The sequence below is a fragment of the Lynx canadensis genome, chromosome B1 (genome assembly GCF_007474595.2).
Source record: "Lynx canadensis isolate LIC74 chromosome B1, mLynCan4.pri.v2, whole genome shotgun sequence".
In the NCBI taxonomy this organism is placed as follows: Eukaryota; Metazoa; Chordata; class Mammalia; order Carnivora; family Felidae; genus Lynx; species Lynx canadensis.
This window is the reverse complement of record NC_044306.2, coordinates 131297016-131313616: the sequence shown is the minus strand read 5'-3', so window position 1 is coordinate 131313616 and position 16601 is coordinate 131297016. Positions and strand designations below refer to the sequence as shown.

At 38.4% G+C, this 16601-nt stretch overlaps 1 protein-coding gene across 2 annotated transcripts in view; it reads left to right on the top strand.

Moving 5' to 3' along the window:
• The first annotated feature begins 310 nt into the window (after nt 1-310).
• Nucleotides 311-16601, top strand: part of CCSER1 (coiled-coil serine rich protein 1) — an 848536-nt gene continuing 832245 nt past the window's right edge. For both annotated transcript variants that reach the window (XM_032592937.1, XM_030313430.1), the window contains exon 1: nt 311-735. The gene's annotated coding sequence lies outside the window, so the exon portion shown is untranslated. The remainder of the gene's footprint in view (nt 736-16601) is intronic.

The window sequence follows — 16601 nt, the reverse complement described above, 5'->3', positions numbered from 1 at the left end:
CACTGCCTCAGACTCCCCCTTCTCCTGATTTGAACTGCCAAAAGCACTTGGACTCACGCACAAGGATGGGCTAAGGGGAAAGCCAAGTCAGCGCGGTCGGAAAAGGCTTCCCTTAAAATGAAAACTCAGCAACGGGCCAGCCGTGGGTGTGCGCGCGTTAATGTATGAGTATGCGTGCGTGGTAACCAGCAGACGCAGTTGGCTGGGCGCCGCCCTCAAAGCCCCCTCCCCGCTCAGCGTCCCCCCCGCCCCGCCAATCCCTCCCTATAAAGGCCGCGCTCGCCGCCGCCCTCCTCGCAGTCGGGGAGCGCGGCCTGCCGTGGAGGTGGCCCCGGCGCTCCCCACACAGTCACACTCCGCGCACTCACACACTTGGAAGCGCCTCCCCACGTCCCTCCCCTGCCCTCCTCTGGCTCTGCTCTTCTCTCTCTCACCGCAAATAGTCGCCGACCGACTGCCAATCCGTCTCTCTCTCTCCCTCTCTCTCTCTCAACAACATGACTGACTGGGAAGCGGTGGCTCAGGCAGAGCAGCTCTGCTGGCGCAGGCAGGAGAAGGAGGATTATTAAAAAAACACAGCTCGACTCTGCAACTGGAGTGGAGAGAAGGAGCCCAACAGCCGAGAGGGGAGGGAGGGCAGAGGAGGGGGACCAGGAAAGACACCCCCGTGCCCCGAAGACACACATTCCTGAGTGCCCAGGAGGAGCCTTAACAAGCGGCGCGGAGCCCTTCAAGGTAGTAACGCCCTCGGTGCCCCCGCGCCCGGAGGGTCGCGTGTTGCGTCGCTGCTGCGCTGGGGCCAGCCCCCGGCGGACGCGGGGTGACTGCCGGGCAGGTGACCGCGCCGTGCCCGGGGCCGCCCTGGAGCAGCCCCCGCCCAGGCCCGGGGCGCCGGCTGCGGGCCCGGCGTGCGCGGCGCGGAGACCTGGCCTTGCAGGCAGGGTGGGCGGGGGGCGGACGGGCTAGCTCGCTGGCGGCCCGCGACTCCTCGCGCGCTGCGTGGCCTTTTCCTCCGCGCTCCTGAGCGTTCTGCTCCGGGTGGCGGCGGCCGCCGCTCCGGGGCGATGCAGAGCGCGGCCGGCCGAAGAAGCAAGAGTTGGCGCAGGTTCCGGGCCGCTCCCCTCCCTCGCCGCTCGCGTCCCGCAGGTAGGGGCGGTCGGCCAGCGCTGGCTCCCCGGGCTGCGGGCGCCGGGGCGGGGGCGGTGCCGTAGAGGGGGAGGGGGGCGGGCGGGGAGCCCGGGGGCTCCCGGCGGAGCCGCAGTGCCCGAGCCGGGACCGCCTCTCGCCTCTGCCTGCGTGTCCTCAGGCGCCGGCTTCCTGGCTTGGAGGCGAGACCTTCCCCAGCGGAGGCAGGAACGGCAGCGACTTAGTGTGAACAAATCGCTTTGTGGTGGCGCGTCAAGGGCTGCGGGGAGGGGTGTGTGTATGTGTGTATGTGTGTGTGTGTGTGTGTGTGTGTGTGTGTGCGCGTGTGCGCGCGCGCGCCCATTCGTGTGTGTTCGCGCTCCTGACTAATCAATGCTTTGGCTCACCTGAAAAGATAATCAGCCTTCAGGTGAAACCCTTGGGCCCCCTCAGCTTTTGGCTTGTGTCCCAGGGATTCGTACAGGCGGTGCCATCAAGGGGTAGGGTTGTGCGATAGGGTGACGGAGGGATTTGTGAATGGTGCTTCTCTGCGCGTGGAGGCTGAGCTTGCTGATGTAAAGGAGGAGGTATCCAGAGTGAGAAGAAAGGCTATTTATGGCAAAGAGTTGTGAAATTTCTCGGGGTTTCCTTTAGTGTATCCTGAGCCTCTTTCTGCCTACCCCCTTCTCTCTCCTCTTCCTCCCTCTGTCGTTTCTTCCATTTGTCCTCTTCTTTCTTAGAATTAGAAGCAGTTCTGCTTTTTTTCCCCACTCTCGTGGGACTTGGAATATGAAGTGAAGTCAGAAATCACTTGTTTTTTTACAGGTAGAAAAAAAAAATGTTTCTTAGAAGTCCGATCTCTGGGCCTTTAATGTTCTTACGTACTTGTTCTCCCCTTGTCTTATCTCTTAAGGCCATCACTAGGACCCACAAGACACAAAGTACCTACTTGGTTTCAACAGCTTTCATTTTTCGTATCTTTACAGTTGAATGCCTTCCCACTGAAATGTAACACATTTTCTCCATGTCTACCCTTAAGAAAGGCTATTCAAAATAATGCTCACACATTTTACTGTAAAGCTGGTTTTATTAAAAGCCTTGGAAAGGAAAGAGAAGCAGACACCTAGGTGAGTTTATATCGATCACTAGTGATTAAGGACTACCTATTTAGAAAATACCTAAAATATTATGAATCTAGACGGCAACACAATTTGTTTCGGTTTCTTTTTCTATTTGCTTTATAATCAGTAGAGATTCCAAAGACATAACTTGAAGCTTAGAGAGGACTTGGAACAGTATCTACCAATAATGCTTTAGCAAATTTATGTTTGTTTTTAGAAGTAGGAACCTGTGCTTTCATTGAACCTAAGACTGGGTCGTGACAGAGAGTAGGACAGTAGGGTATCTTTACCATTTTAAATTGCGATGTTTCTAAGCGCCTGCCAAGCCCAGTGTTTTTAAAACATTGAAATTCCAACCACTCCTTCATTAATTTCACAGAGAAGAAAGAGTAGTTAAGTGGTCAACCTATTGTCAGAGTGATTTGTCTTCATTTGATATTAATTAAGGAGCTTCTTATTTTGATGGAAACATGCCAACTGTTGTTGGTTGTTGTTGTTGCTAAGTGTGAAAGTAGCTTTCCTTAACAGTCCTGTTCATTTTGAAAACAAAGCAGAGTTAAGGATTTGTTATTTTAATTTAGTTAGATTCCTGTTGGTTTAAAATACATTTTTGCAGTGCCTCTCTGGCTCAGTGCCAGTCCATAGAGCATGTGACTTTTGATCTGGGCGGGGGATCTCTACCCCATGTTGGGTATAGAGATTACTTCAAAAATAAATATACTTTCAACATTGGAATCTGTGCAGTTTTATATTTGACATTAGAACTTAGACTGAGTGCCCTATTCTGAGGTTTGCTACCTTAACTTTCCTGAATCATTGGAATGTAGAAATGATGGGGAATTTTAAAATGTACTTGATGAATTATATTACTACAATCATTAAAAAGTTATGAATATTTTGTTCTTTGATGCTGTCAGAGAATCAGCAACTGTTTATTAGTTTAATGATGTATTTATTTATACTATAGAATATTAATTTACATCAAATTCATCAACATAGTACTCATAACAATTGACTTGGCTTGTGCAAGGTACTATCTAGGCATTGTGGAGGAACATCAGACTTCCTCCCTGCCCTTCAGGAGCTTACTCTCCAGTTGGGATGAATCTGATGCACGTGTTTGAACAAAGTTAACAATCCATGACAGTGAGAGATTGCATGTCTAACAAGAACTGCAGGAAATCAGAGCATGACGATAACATTTCATACTGGTTTTTTTCTGAAGGGCTTCAGGGGTAGGTAAGATTTGCTTGGTCTTGGTCTTAAAGGATAAATCGGATTCATGGCTTGTCGATAAAACCGTAAGGTGTAAAATGGAAGTCTCCTAGAATTTTAGAAAACAATTCAAGATGTAAGGGGAAATAAGTTTGTTTTGAAATCGATTTCTATATTGCAAAGTGGTTGAATTAGTTGTGTGAAGGGCAGGGTGAATTGGTTTTTGATGTACAACATTCTATACACTCTATTCTTGAAATTAATTGAATTTCTGTACCTAAGAGGACAACTTTTTGATTTTTTTTATTGCCTTTTAATGAACAAAATGCTCAACATATATTTGTAGAGAATATTTACTCTAAATATTTAAAAATACCACATCACATGAAAGTGTTGAACTTGGTATTAATAACAAGATATCAGGTATAACCTGTTTATAGTGAGGGGTTTGAGGTACATCCTTAACCAACTCTCCTTAGATTTGTACTAAAGAAAAAAAAAAGAATGAGATACGTAAAAGAACAGTTATAGTAATAGTGAGCATTCACTGAATGCTTAATATGTTTTTCTTTATATAAAATATGCAATCTATTAAATGACATTTTCTGTAATACTTTTGTTTTAAAGTTATTAGGCTGCACTCACATTATAGTTAATATATCTGTACATTATTTTCCATGGATATAGAGCTAGGATGTAGGGTTTGTGGGGAATAATTTTAGAATTGCAGTGATTTTAAAGATTTTTTAAACTTCTTGTAAATAGATGGTATTAATAATAGGAACAGGTCCTGTCTCTAAGCATTCTGAACTTAGTTTTTTTTTTTTTTTTTGTATATATGTTTTTGTATATAAACATAAAACATATATAAACATACACGTTTTGTGTATAAACATAAAACTGTTTAAAATACATTTCCCCATTTTAAGAACTCAAGAGGAAACATCTGAATTGACTTTGAGCCTGTCTTTTCAATATGACACCTTAGAAGTATGTTATGGTGACAGTAAAGAAATAGTACAAATATTAGATATGACTTTCAATAGATAACAGAATAGAATTACTTTCAGATTAGGTGGATTAAAAGATTTTCACATATATATTTTGTTGACAGTGACTAGATAAGAATTATTACAAAAGCGAAAAGCCTATTAAATTGCCAATTTCATATTCATGTAGGAATGGGATGATTTCAACATAGTAACAGTACAAACTGGCCTATCTATTAATTGGTTTCTTTTGAGTTTGGTTTTAGACTATATGTCACAGGTGTATCACTTTGATAATGTAATCTCTCCTACTGAATGACTGACAGCTCCTGCATTATTTCCCTATTGGGTAGTGATGAGATCTGTTTGCTTTATATTGAGAAATATTATCAGAAATATTATCTTCACTATGCAAGTGTGTCAGTTAACAATAACATGAAATCTGAGGTGGGGGAAACAGTGAGAAAAGATGGGGAGCTTGATAAAAAACACTCTAATGAAACATTCTTCAATATGTGGCTTAAACTAAATGTAACATAAAAATATAAACCTGAACAATCTAAATTGCAATTGATATAGTACCAAGATATTGTTATTACTTCTTATTTTTAAATCCCTGCATTGCATTTTAAGTTGTTTTCATGTGGGCTGAATAAAATGGCCAAAAAAAAAAAAAAAAAAGAAAGAAAAAGGTGGTGGTTGAAAGTTCAATAGCATCTGTGGTATGATATTATATTTTTTAAGAAAGATTTCTGCTTTGATCACTGGCAGATGCAGCTTATTTGACCAAATGCCTGTCCCTCTACCTAGATTAACTTAAAATATCGCTTTTGGGGGGCGCCTGGGTGGCTCAGTCGGTTTAGCCGCCGACTTCGGCTCAGGTCACGATCTCGCGGTCCGTGGGTTCGGGCCCCGCGTCGGGCTCTGTGCTGACCGCTCGGAGCCTGGAGCCTGTTTCAGATTCTGTGTCTCCCTCTCTCTCTGCCCCTCCCCCGTTCATGCTCTGTCTCTCCCTGTCTCAAAAATAAATAAACGTTAAAAAAAAAATAAAAAAAAATATCGCTTTTGGTTTTCCATATATATACTGCATTAAATAATTTTTAAACTTTAATTAAGCTAAATTAAAATTTTTAACTTTAATTAAGCTAAATTAAAATTTTTGAATACTGTGTTGTCTGATACCAATATAAAATTTAGAGGCCATTTAAAAGGAAACATCTTATTATCTAATGGCAAATTCTTAACCTAGAGCAGTAGTTCTCAAAAAATGCCAAAGCCCAGATGATTGAATCTGAAATTCTCAGGTGGGTTCTTCAGTGTGATTCGTAAGCACTTTCAAATTTGAGAACTACTGACCTAGAGTATTTTATAGTGAAACTTGAAGTCTTTGTCTTCTGCCTGTTTTGTAGCTAAATACTTTCCTTAGCTGTTAGAGATAACTAAGGTTTAACTATTTAGATCTGAAAAGTATTACACCCTCCATCAGAAGATTTCTATCTTTATGTATATACGTATGTATTTCTGTATTTAAAAAATTAAATGAGTTTCTAATTCTTGTGCATATATTTAGTGTTGATTGGGGAAACAATGTAAAAAGTGTAGAACTTAACTGGACCCTCAAGCCCTCAGGCTGGGCCTTATTTGTAGTCACAAAAATATGTACAATGTACAGAGTTTGACCATTTTCAGTTTAATCTTGTTGACTCTTATTGATAGTTTTGAACTTGGAATGTAATGCTCATCTTTCTCTGTAAGATAACAGCTGCACAACAATAGCATCACACATGTGGAATGTTCTCAAAGTCTTAATGCTGGAATAAATTTTAGACCACATCTCTTTTTTTATTTCCAAGATTAAAGATATATGTGTTCACATCTTGTAACTCTTTTAGTATCCCTCTTTCTCTCCTCCTTCTCTCCCTCCCTCCCTGCCTCTGTCTCTTTCTCTCCCTCATCCTTGGTTCAGTATTATGAACCTGGTTCAGATTGGTTCAGTATTATGTTATCAGGGATTAACACACAGTAGATGCCCAACACGTATTGGTTGGGTAAGATGTTTTATGATTTTCCAAAGAAAGACACTTTAAAAAAGATTTTAAAATATAGGGAGTCCTAAGGCCTATGTAAATGTAGGTATTGCTTTCCTTTCTGTTTTGCAAATGATGAGTTATATTTTATTAACAACAACAATGGCTCTAATGTGCTGAGCATGTCCACATGATAAGCACTTTATATGCATTATGCCATTTATTTCTTCTAACATTATAAGTTGTTTTTCTATATGTTTTAGAGATGAGGAAACTGAGTTTCTGTTCTATGCTCTGCGAAGCTATCTAAACCAAACTGTTTTTAAAAATTTTTTTAAAGTTTAATTATTTATTATGAGAGAGAGTGAGAGAGTGGGTTAGGGGCAGGGAGACAAAATCCCAAGCAGGCCTAGTGCTGTCAGTGCAGAGCCCGATACAGGGCTTGAACTCACAAAATGTGAGGCCATGACCTGAGCTGAAATCAAGAGCTGGATGCTTAACCGACTGAGCCACCCAGGCGCCCCTAAACCAAGCTATTTTTTTTAATTACAATGATGTAAAAATCATGAAACCAGTAGACAGAGAATGTGATGGAGTGTATCTTCTCTTTATTCCTGATTTAACTTAGGACTCAGCACTGTCTGTGCATTACCTATGCTGTTGCCACCCTCTTCAGTGATGCTGTTGTTGCTTTTTGGGTGATTGAACAAGTGATGGAGCACTTGCAAGGCTGAAGCTCCCATCTTCTTATTGTGTTTTTCAATACCATTATTATGTACCCTCAGTGCCATTCAGTGACGAGTCTCTTACTCCCATTTTGTCCGAATCTCCCAATTAGCTAATAAAAATTTGAGATGTAAACAAGTATAATTTGAAGACTGAGTGCCTTTATGCACTGATATTCAAACATCAGGTATTCTCTATATTTGGTGATATACAGCTTATCTTCTGAAAAGGTTGACACAGCTTTGAATGCCTTACTCACATTTCCTTGGAAATATGATCACAGGGTAGTATCAATTTAGTTTCTTTTGGCTTTCAGCTTGCAAATCATTTATTTAAATGTGGGTTTAAATAATGTTCAAATGTTTGTAGCAAAGGAAATATTTAAAGGCTGATTCTGTAGAAGTCCATGGACAATTAAAGAGTTGAGTTTGGTTATTCTGAAGCCCTCTTACTATACTGACTCTAACAAAGTTAGGTATTTTACAACGTGTTTTAATCAGTCAATAACATGAGTAAATGTAGATGCATACCAACATGAAGAAAAAAAAATTGGTAGTTTAAATGAGTATTTCACTTACATACTATTTTGTAGCTTTTGTCAGAACTCGTTTCTGCTGCCGGACTCATTTAATCATTAACTGAAGCCTCAGCCATGCTCTTGATTCAGGACTAATCTTTCTGTGTAGTAGGAAGATTGACTGGTTTCTAACCCAACACTTTGGGTCTTAACATCAAGCCTCCCTTGATGCCCAGCTCTAATATAGCATATTTATAGTAATGCTTCTTTCTTATAACTGAAACTGAGGTCTCACTGAATATTTTTCTGGTAATGTTGATAAATTTACCCATTGTCACCATTTCTCTTAGCATTTGAGCAAGGCCTTTCTCTCAGTGGAGCCTTCTTTAAAGACTGAGATCCTGTCTCTAACACTACCTCCTTTCCTGAGTTTTGTGGGCCGGCAGACTGTCCCCAAAACATCACTTTTCCGGATCTCTAAACATTACCAGCTCTTAAAGGTATGCTTCATTTCCAATACTCACTTTTGGACTTCCATGAAGTCAATTATTTATGGTATATTGCCATGCTCCCAGATACTCATGCTGGTTGGACTTCTTAGAAGTATTTACAGCTGAGTCTCTATAGTGCCTTTATTGCACTATAGACCTTAGTGCCAGTCTATTACAAGGTTCTGACCATCACAAGACCATCACCTCATTTTACTACATGTAATCTTCCTTTACCCAGCTCTGTCTCACAATAGAGCTACCTCATTCATCATCATTGACAAGAAACATTTTGTAAATGCTTATTATGTATAAGTCACTCCATTTTAAAAATAATGCACCTCCTGGGCTTCCTAAAGTTCCTGAATAGCTTAATCTGTAATAAATGAAATACACATTCTTCCATGTCTTGTTTTGTACCCAAATGTGATGTGTATATAAAGATATGTAGAATGTACATATGAATTCTTCAGGGTTTGCCTTTTTTTCTAGTCAGTTGTTAATTTCAGTGTGATCTGACTCTTCTCCATTCTTCATAAACTTATTTGTATATGATACATTTGTGATAACAGCTGAAGAAGCATACTGCAGATGGTATGATATGTTCTCTGATTTTCCTTATTCGTTAATGAAAACTAGCAGTATTCCTGTGTTCAAGAAGTATTTGTTAGGCCAGGTGTACTACTACCCTTATTCAAATCTTCTAAGAGTCTTAGTGACATTATACCTTCCCTATATCAACCAAGTTCACATTAACATGTCATGTTTCATATGTTTCCATTCCCTGCAATTAACTCTTTCCTGGAAATAGTTAAATATTGTGATTTTGCTAATGAGTTATTATTGTCATATGTGTGGCTTTTCTTGTTTGTTTTGGGCAATAGCAGCAAGCAACATATCACAAACCTATATCAGGTTTACAAATAAAACCAAACAAATATGAATAAAGGTATGGCAGAAGTAAAGCAAATGTAGGCCTTAGCATTCTAATTCTAGGCAATTCTTTTTTAGAAACAAATTACCAATGCATTAAGTCTGACTGTATGAAATATGTTTAGTGAGTGATGTTTTCTAACACATAGTATTCACTAGGATATTCAAGAAAAGCTTCAAAGGGGGAAAGCATACAGAGTATACAAAATGTCAGATGAGAAAGTTAGGAAAAGGAAGAAAATAGTTCAAGTGCAATATTAGAAATGCAGATAAGATAACATATTTACTAAAATATTTCAAAATATTTTATGGATAACAAAACTGATGGGTCTGTACATCAGGATTCCTAAATTTTCAAAGGATTTTAACTACTGGGAAGATAGCTGAAGCATCGTCATTTGACTTTGCTTTGTTAGTATTGTATCCATATGTACACAGACCCAGGAACACTAAAAGTATTCATTAATAAGTGAGAGGCTCGAACATTAGTATGCACCTCCTGTAGGAGTATTTATAAAAATATAGATTACTGGGACACCTGGGTGGCTCAGTCAGTTAAGCATCTGACTTTGGCTTAGGTCATGATCTCATGCTTCATGGATTCAAACCCCACATCAGGCTCTGTGCTGACAGCTCAGAGCCTGGAGCCTGCTTCAGATTCTGTCTCCCTCTCTGTCTGCCCCTCCCCCACTTACTCTCTCTCTCTCTCTCAAAAATAAACGTAAAAAAAATACAGATTATGAAATTGGGCCATTAAAAATCATTAGAAATTTGTACATAACAAGCGTATACACTTATAGTGACATTGTTGCTAAAATTAACTTTGAGAGGTATTTCCTATAGTGTAATGCCAGGTGTAAGTGTGGTGATATTGAGGATGTACCTTCTTCATCAACACCAGTGCAGCTTCTGCAAGGATAAAGGGCTCTACAGTAGGATGGTCTAAGTTGATTAGAGAGACAGTGTAATGTGAAGCATCCCTGTGGGAATTGTGAGTGTCCCAGGTCCAAGAACTGCTTGAAACTCTGAAGCAGTGCTAACTTTTTAGTAAGAGAAGGAAGGGATTGCCACCTGTCATATTTATGAGGGAGGAGCAATGAACCTGAGTTCATTGGATGATGATACAGAAAGCACAAAGCCCCAGAGATCTATGCAGGACATGAATGAATTAGGTATTTTAAAAGCCAAAGAGTTTTAATTTGAATATAGGGCAGATTGCTAATTCTGAAGTTCTGAAGGTCCTCCAGTCCCTGTTCCAATGTGCTGTCCTTGTCTCTCTAGTCACCTTTGTGACACAGGAGCTATCCAGGGTACTAGGCTTCCGCTGAAATCCTCTCTTGCAAAATTGTGCAAAATATTTTGTTGGTTTTGTTTTTGTTAATCCTAGAGCCTGCCTTTGCAGACACTACATCATTCACTTGGAGTTACTAGCCTGCCATTGTTTGGTTTATTCAAGTGGGCCCTTCAAAGCTCAGTTCAAATGTAAATTCAAGTACACCTGCTTCAGTCCTATGCAAGAAGCCTATTCTGGGTGTCAGATTTCCATTTAAAGTTTCACAATTCACTGCTTGCTTGTGTTTTATGCCTATTAGATTGTGAGCTCTGTGAGGGCAGGAATTTTGTATTTTACTGTTTTTTTCCAAGCAGCTGGTCTAAATCAGTGATATGAAGAGCCTTAGTATTGGTAAATGAATGAATTCTGCTTAAGAGTGACTTAAATTTTGTCCATCTATGTGAACTACTTCCTGTTCTAGCCACTATCCAGGCTCACTTTGAATATTGCTCGTCATAGCTTTTTCATTGACTGAATATTTGTTCTTAACTTGGAATTGAGTAACTTAAAATGGCTAAAAGTCTTGGGGGAAAAAATAAAAGGACTGGGAGAACTCTAGTAAGTATGGTCATATATGCCACAGGGGATTAGCAAGGTTTAAGGAAGCAAGTAACAAAGGCTGATAAAGAGAATGGGGTCAAAGGAGACTCTGATTTGTCACTTCCTGAAACCACAATCCAAAACATCCACTCCACATTTACTTTCCAAGGCCCTGGAATATGGAATCTCTTCTCACATCCCATAGCCTAGATCTGTATTTTGAAATGTCTGAAAATCTGAGGCCACATGAAGGTGACAGAATTCTTTTATTCAGTAAACAGATGTTATTAGGACCTGTGTATATATTGGTTAATGAGATGTGTATAGTTTCTCTCCTCCTGAAGCTTATAGTTTAGTTTCCAGTTACAGTACCCATAATACCCTTGGTCCATGCTGAGAATGGAAGTTAGTAGACTTCTTTTCTTTTTTTTGTAGCCACCCTAGTGATCTCCTGGACTGCCATAAAGAGTAAGTGTACTTGTTTCCATTACTCCACTCCTGCACATAGCATTGCTGTGAATGTCCCATCACGTCAGTAAATGACTACATCACTTTGAAAAACTTTTATTTAACTTAAGACATCCTGTCACTGGTTTTTGTAATGACTTGCTGATCACTTTACGTGATGTTGGTAAATTATGTGCCTGTATATATCTTCCCTCATAAGAATATTTCAAGGATAGTTTAGGTACCAGTTTTTCCTTTGGTCAGAAATTTCCTGTATTTCAAGGCCATGAACCATAGGAAATGGTTGTGTGGTCTATTCATAGAGGAAAAAACAAACAAATAAACAAACAAACAAAACCCCTAAAATCACCTGCATGATTAAAAGAAATTTATAAAGACAGACCCCACTTTATAGTTCTGTCTTTCATGTTTTTGGAATATATATACTATCCTATATGTCATGTGTTTCTCTTTCTCCCCCTCCCTCCCCCCGACACCTATTGTCAGAAGGAATGTTTCAGTTATGAAGCAGTAAAAGAAAACTACATTTCTTAGTGATTTTTCCCCCTTGGGAACCTAGTTACAGAACTCACAGAAATATTATAGATTCAAAATAACTTAGATTTATTTTTAAAACCTTTTAAAAATGTTTTATTTTTGAGAGAGAAAGGGAGTGAGGGAGGGAGGGAGGGGGAAGGGCAGAGAGAGGGAGACACAGAATCTGAAGCAGGTTCCAGGCTCTGAGCTGTCAGCACAGAGCCAGACTTGGGGCTTGAACTCATGAACTGGGTGAGGTTATGACCTGAGCTGAAGTCGGACACTTAACTGACTGAGCCACCCAGGACCTCCTAAAATAACTTAGATTTAAAAGCATGGATTTAAAAGTGTTAAAAGAAAAACAAAATTGAGTAAAGCAACAGTTTTCTGGACCCACCCTAAATAAACTCATAGTTGGGAAAATTAATAATTTCTTTGCTGAATATTTAGAATTATGCTAAATAATATGATCATTATTAATTTTATGGATTGAAGACCACTACAGCCATTTTTTTTAGTAATACTAGAGATGAAATATTCCTATAAAAAGTATTTTAATCTATAAGAAAAGCTGCCTTAAAACCGTTTCAGGAGTGAGTATGATGTGTGCTCATGGTTAGTTGCTTTATGATGAAACTGTTAGGAGAAAAGGATAGGTTTTAGCAATCATGCAAATCATTTGTATCGTGTAAGTGCCACCACAGGAATCCTCAGCACTCATTCAAGACTAGGACTCCTTGGTAACCAAAAGTGGTGATTGCTTCCGATTTAGAGTATGGTCAGGAAAAGATGCTGTGGTTACATTCTTCTTCTTCAATAAAAGAAGGTGATAAAGTTCACATCCCCATCAAAACCAGTTTAAGAGTCTGTACAAATATTCCTGAATTAAAAATTTTTTACTAGAATTTTTTTGACGTTAAGCCAAAGCACTTGCATCAATCTTTGTTAAGTATGTGTATGTATAGAGTAATGTAATTTCTTATAATGGGATCTGTCTTTATAAATTTCTTTTAATAATGCAGGTGAATTTAGTTTTTTTTTTTTTAAGAGGGAGAGGTTAGTTATTGCTTTGCAAAACAAACAAAAACAAAAACAACCCACCAAACAAAGCAAACCCCTAAAACACCAGAATCAATAGTGCATATACCTATGTCATTTATCTGCAGTAAGATTTATTTTAAGGAATTAGCTCATGTGATTGTAGAGGCTGGAAAATATGAAGTCTGTAAGGCAGGCCAGCAGGCTGGAACTCAAGTAGCATTTCTACGTTACAGTTTGAGGTAGAATTTTTTTTTTTTTTTCTCCAAGAAGCTTCAGTTGTTGCTTTTAAGACTTCAGCTGATTGGGTGAGACTCATGCACATTTTTGAAGGCAATCTGCTTTACTTAAAGTCAAATGGTTGTAGATATTAATCACGTCTAAAAAAATATTTTCACAGCAACATCTAAATTAGTATTTGACAAAACAGCTGGGTACCCTAGCTAAGCCAAAATGACACATACAGTTTAGCCATCACAGAGCAGGAGGGATGTTATGTTAAAAAGCCCTTTCTAGTTTATATGATAAGTTGATGTAGTATACATGTTTTCCTTTGGCCAGAGATACTTTACCATTGATCAAATATTGGCATTTGTAGACAGAGGTCATCATTCATTTGTTCCTTATTAATTTTGTAATTGTTTATAAAGGATGTCTTACGTGCAAGAAGCGATGCTAAGCAGTTGAATACTTTAAAGAAAATGAATGATGGAGGCTGTATATTTTAAGTGTGTTAATCTTAGTGGAAGAGTCACATGTATATTAGATGCTTGTGTGATAAGTAAATTTGAAGAGTGAAACTACTTTTCAACCTTGTCAATTAAGTGTCATTTTCCCCATGAGCAACCTAAAACAAAATCCATGTCGGGTTAATATGCCAAGTTATTATGCTTATTAATTTAAGGATGACTCATATGTAAAATTGGATTATGAAAGGTATGCTTGCTCACTGCAGGTCAATTTCATTTAGACAATGTTGGCTATACATAGATTCATTTTAGCACATTAGAAGATTTGCATTTGTACTCAACTTGTGCAAAGATGATTCAGTATATACTGAAACAGGTCTGACAAGTGGACTGTCATGATTTATTGGCAGTCTTACTCTTCATGTAGCATAGAGCAATAAACATTTTCTTTACTGTCCCTAAATGAGTGTTTCTCCTGGTGCTTTCTCATTTCAAAACTGCATTTTGTTTCTATTTCCTTCTTCAATGAATATGAACTTGTCTGCTTGGCTTTTCAGCCCTCTGTAAACTCACCACACCTTGCTAATCCAAACATAGATCTTACACTTTGTTAAGGTCAAGTAACTTAGAGCACCCTCACACAGCATATGCATTTAATCCTTTCTGTTTATGCAAATCTCAGCTGTCATTACAGGTCTACTCCATGAAACCTTCCATGACGACTTTAACCTGCCTGGAGAGTTTCCTTTGCTACACTCTGAGGTGTGAGCAGTATCTAGTTGGCACCAGAAAATTAAGTACACTCTGTTCTGCTACAATGCATTTTCTGTAGTATGAATTAGCTCCTACATGATGGGTAAATATGGGAATTATGTTACTAAAATGTTGGAGTTGGTTCATGTGTGATTTTTTTTCATAGTGTATTCATATTTATCTTTACCAAGTAATTATAACTGAATTCCGAGTGTATACTAATGCAGGCACATGCAAAATACAATAGAGGGATATCCTTCTCACAAATCTGCTTTCATCTTTTTTTCTAAAAAAGGGAAGAAGTTTATGCATTTCCTGTAGTATTTTTTTTATTAGGAACTTTACATATCCTTTCATAAAATATTTTTATAAAAAAACTGTTATGGTTTTGTTTAGAACTTTGTGTCATAAGTTGCGTAGATTTTGGGTGTTTCTGCCAAGCCCTATTTTTGGGGATATAAGCTCTGTTACTGTCTAGTTTTTCAGAATGAAAGAACACCTATGTTGCAAAGCAGGAGTTGAACCATTTTGCTTCTCAATATTTATTGAACATCCACTCTGTGCCAGACACTAGTACCAATGTTGGATCTTTGAACAATGAACAGGGTTCACTTTTGAGTACAAAGGAGACTTAGCAAAAATCCTGTAAGATGGTGTTTTTATCGCTTAGCTCAGTAGGTGAGGTTGAAGAGAGACAATAAAAAGTAACTGTGACCTTTGTCATATTCCTCCCTCTGCCTGGAATGCTCTTCCATTCCTGCTTTATTTACCCAGTGTCTTCCCAAACTTCATGTCTCAACTCAAACATCACTAATTTATATTATTCTAAACTCTTAGCTTCTTTTCTTCTTTCTTTCTTTCTTTCTTTCTTTCTTTCTTTCTTTCTTTCTTTCTTTCTCTGACAGCATGAATCAGGGAGAGAGGGATAGAAAGAATCTTAGGGGAGAAGGGAGAATCCACACTCAGCGTGGAGTTCAATCCCAGGACCCTGGGATCATCACCTAAGCCAAAACCAAGAGTCAGATGTTCAACCTTTCAACCAACTGAGCCACCCAGGCGCCCCTATACACTTTTCTTTCATAGCACTTAAGATAGCTGTAACTTTATAATTATTTCCTTTTCTTAGACTATAAGTTCTATGAGAACGGAGATCATGTTTGTTTTTTCCCATCATTGTATTCTCATTTTCCGGCAAGCACGTAAACATACGCAAATACATATACACACATACAGCAGGTATTACTATATATTATAAATTCAGTCTATAATCTCATTTCTATATGTTTAGCAAGTAGGTTTTAGTGAGTTTTAGTTGCATGAATGAATGAAAGGATAAATGAAATTTTCCTTTCCTTCATTTTTTTTAACAACTAAACTTTGAGTATTCCCAGAATGAGTCAGTTTTTTTTTTTTTTTCTTTCTATCCATATCACTTTTGTTAGCCCACATTTCCTGGTGGTGTGTGAATTTGTGGAAGTTTGTGGTTTTTATATTTGTTTTATAAATTTTTATTACATCCATTATAGACAGCAAAGTATATTAGGCCCTAGAATTTGTGTCTATCTCTTACAGAAATCAAAAATTAAAAAAAAAAAAGCACAAAACCTGAAAGTGTAGAGAAGAACGTATAGAATGGCATTTTTATTAGCTTTGAGTAGAGAAAGATAACTTGCACAAGGTTCTAAAAGCAAAAACCTAAAAGAAGTAATTGACAATTTTTGAGGAAACTATTGATATTTTTTAATTAAAATTAAGACTATCTGAGCATCAAAGGCAAGTAACAGATAAGAAGAAAATATTTGCAATAAATATAACTAGTTAAGTACCCAGAATATATAAGAAAGCCAATAACCCAACAATAGTAGGACCACCTGCCCAATAGAAAAAAAATAGATTAAAATATATGAACTGGAATCTCATAAGAGAGGAAACTCTCTGGAAAATAAACATGAAAATATACTCAATCTTATTAATAGGTAAATGCACATTAAAATGGTGGAATGTTGTTTCATAGCACTCATAATGACGAAAGAAAAAGTTTGACACTACTGAGTTTTGGTGGGGCAGAGTATTGTTATATATAGAATATATACAATTATATTCTAATAATATATACAAATATA